General features: G+C 40.6%; 1 pseudogene; it reads left to right on the forward strand.

Moving 5' to 3' along the window:
• The first annotated feature begins 237 nt into the window (after nucleotides 1-237).
• On the forward strand, nucleotides 238-1,509 carry LOC121486229 (annotated as a pseudogene).
• Nucleotides 1,510-3,866: the final 2,357 nt, after the last annotated feature.

Consider the following 3,866-nt stretch of genomic DNA (forward strand, 5'->3'; position numbering starts at 1 on the left):
TACTGAGCATCTACTATGTTTTAGAACCTGTTCTAAGCATTTACATGCTTTATCTATTTAACTCTGATAACAATCTATGGGTTTAGTAGTGTTATTGCCTCTGTTTTAAAGATGAGGCAATGAGGGTGTGCCGCGGAGGAAGGGCTGTTGATCTGTGGAGGGTTCAGGTCCCCTCGCAGGTGGCTCCCGTGGTCTGCTTCTCCCCCACTGAGCTGCCACCTGATGGAGAGGAAGCCAATGGCGCTCTGGGTCACCAGCAACACAAAAGTTATTGTTGAAAATACGGCGAAGATCAGTATGGCAGGCGCAAAGCGCATGCCTCTGGCCACTGCTATAGCCTCCAAGCCCCGACTGAGGCCAAGAATTGCTTTTGGAGACATTGGTAACCAAGTCAGAGAACAACCACAGGCCAAATTGCCTCTGAAAAAGGAAGCAAAAACTTCGGTTCCTGGAAAAGTCATTGCTAAAAAAATACCAAAGCCTCTGGAGAAGGCACCCGAGACTGTGCCTGTACCTGTGCCAGAACCAGAGCCGGAACCTGAGCCCATTAAAGAAGAAAAACTTTCTCCGAGCCTGTTTTGGTTGATACTCCCTCTCCAAGCCCAATGGAAACATCTGGATGTGCCCCTGCAGAAGAATACCTCTGTCAGGCTTTCTCTGATGTAATTCCTGCAGTGAACCATGTGAATGCAGAAGATGGAGCTGATCCAAACCTTTGTAATGAATATGTGAAAGATATTTATGCTTATCTGAGACAACTTGAGGAAGAACAAGCAGTCAAACCAAAATACCTACTGGGTCGTAAAGTCACTGGAAACATGAGAGCCATCCTAATTGGCTAGTACAGGTTCAAATGAAATTCAGGTTACTGCAAGAGACCATTACATGACTCTTTCCATTATAGATCGGTTCATGCAGAATAACTCTGTGCCCAAGAAGATGCTGTAGCTGGTTGGTGTCACTGCCATGTTTATTGCAAGCAAAAATGAAGAGATGTACCCTCCAGAAATTGGTGACTTTGCCTTTGTGACTGAAAATACTTAAACACCAGATCAGGCAGATGGAAATGAAGATTTAAGATCTTTAAATTTTGGTCTGTGCTGCCGTCTAAGCCTGCATTTCCTTTGGGGAGCATCTAAGATTGCAGAGGTTGATGCTGAGCAACATACTTTGGCCAAATACCTGATGGAACTATCTGTGTTGGATTATGATATGGTGCTCTTTCCTCCTTCTCAGATTGCGGCAGGATCTTTTTGCCTAGTGCTGAAAATTCTTGATAATGGTGAATGGACACCAACTCTACAATATTATCTGTCATACACTGAAGAATCTCTTCTAAATGTTATGCAACACCTGGTTAAGAATATAGTCATGGTGAATCATAGGCTTACAAAGCATATGACTATCAAGAGCAAGTAGGCCGCATCTAAGCATGCTATGATCAGCACTCTGGCACAGCTAAATTCTGCGATAGTTCAAGATTTAGCCAAGGCTGTGGCAAAGGTGTAACTTGTAAACATGAGTTGCAGTACTGTAATATCTGCAAATAAAATTGGCACCATGTGCCATCTGTATATATTATATGTTACCTTACTTACTTTTAGTAAAGTTTGTGGTCCTTTTTAACTTCTTAAAAAACTAATAAAGATGAAGCAATGAAATACAGAAAATTTAAGGTTGCTAGAATTTGATAGATTCAAGATTTTATTTCCTTTGTATCCAGACACTTCCTTTATATCCAGACACTGCTGAAGGAAAAAAAAGTGAGAAGATAGTCCTTGAAAAGGATTAAAAGCCTGATGGATGTTTGAATTTGAAAATAATTTACATCCTGAAGAAAATTACCCGCCCCAATAGTTGAGTTTTTCCAGAGAAACAGAGTGTATGCATGTGCATGTTACACTAATTAATTAAAATATTAAGGAATTGGCTCACACAATTATGGAAAAGTCCCATGATCTTTGTTTGCAACTGGAAACACAGGAAAACTGGTGGTGTAGTTCCAAAGGCCTGAAAACCAGGAAAGCCATGATGTAAATCCCAGTTTGAAAGGAGAATACCAATGACTTGGCTCACACAGTCAACTATAGAGAGAAAAATCTCCTATACCTTGCCTTTGTTCTGTTCAGGCCACCAACACGTTATATGAGCCTTGCCCACATTGAGGAGGGTAATCTGCTTTACTCAGTCTACCAATTTAAATTTAATCTCATCTAGAAACACCCTTACATGCCTACACAGAAATAATGTTTTAACAACCATTTGAGCATCCCTTGGTCCAGTCAGGTTGACACATGAAATTAACTATCAGAAGTTTACCCATAGGGATGCCTGGGTGGATCAACGATTGAGAGTCTGCCTTTGGCTCATGGCCTGATCTGGGGTCCTGGGATTGAATCCCTCATCGGGGTCCCTGCAAGGAGCCTGCTTTTCCCCTCTGCCTATGTCTCTGCCTCTCTCTGTGTGTCTTTCATGAAAAAGTAAAATAATAAAAAAATGTTTACGCATAAAATTAGCCATCACAAGTCCACCCCTTGTCAACTTGTCAGCCATATACATTACCTTAAATCATACTTAATCTCCAAATAAAGACAACATAAGGCCATAATTTCACCTAACATGATACAACTTTTCTGCTTGCAACTGAAAAGCACTAACCTCTTCCTCAATAAAGGAGATAATGTCCTTAAATAATGGTTACTCTTTTCCTTCATATCCCATAACTTAAATACTATGATGTAAGATTAATAATATTTTATAAGTCTAAAATACATCATGAACAGAGAATGAGAGAAAAAAGAAATTAGAGACATTTGATAATATATATACACACATACACATACACAAGCATATTTATGACAAAATAAGGGGGAATACTCATAACAAATAAGTCCATATTTTTAAAAACTGGTCACATGGTCATAGCAGGTATTTATAACTACCTTGTTCCACTACCCATTCTGTAGTCCCTTTGTCTTTATTTTTTTTTAAAAAAAGATTTTATTTATTCATGAGAGACACAGAGGGGCAGAGACACAGGCAGAGGGAGAAACAGGCTCCATGCAGGGAGCCCGATGTGGGACTCGATCCCAAGTCTCCAGGATTAGGCCCTGGGCCAAAGGCAGGCACTAAACCACTAAGCTATCCAGGGATCCCCTCCCTTTGTCTTTAGAAAGCACCTCAGCTAGTCTTGGTTCTTTACTTGGTGGAGTGACCCAAATCTTCATTCCTGATGGGTCTGGGCCATTGGTAGTCCTACCTGGATTGGATTATTGTAGTTCTCTATTGACCATAAATCACAGAACATGGTAATACTAAAAGATGTCCTAAGAGATCTCTTGTATTTCAGACATACTGCTCCTTACCTCCACTATGGAGTAGCAGTCCAATTTCCCCTTGGTAGTCAGGATTAATCACTCAACTAACACAGTAACTCCCTTCTTTGTTGATTTAGAGGCATGAAAGAGTCCAAAGTGGTTGCAAAGCAGTCTTAATTTCCAGTTTCTTAAAATCATGGTGTGTTTCCTGGTGGAAGAATTCTTCCCTTTCGAATTAAGACCTCTAAACTAGCAAAGCATAACGTCCTGGGGAAAGGTACCAAAAATTTTGGCTAGTGGGGCACTAGGGGTCATATCAGTGGTGTCTTTCCATTTCTATCCTTTGATTCTTGGACCCATAAATCCTTGATTATGGAGAAATAACACCATATACCTCACAGTAATTCAGAGCATATACAGTCTCTGGAGAACCTTGCTCCAGCCCTACAAGGTATTGCCACCTAGCCAGTGTCATAACCAAATTTTCAAAAAGCCATTCCAGTATTCTGTTAAAGTGGCTACTTTCAGATGGTGGGGATTGTGATAAAA

Source organism: Vulpes lagopus, chromosome 3 (assembly GCF_018345385.1).
Source record: "Vulpes lagopus strain Blue_001 chromosome 3, ASM1834538v1, whole genome shotgun sequence".
NCBI classification, from domain to species: Eukaryota; Metazoa; Chordata; class Mammalia; order Carnivora; family Canidae; genus Vulpes; species Vulpes lagopus.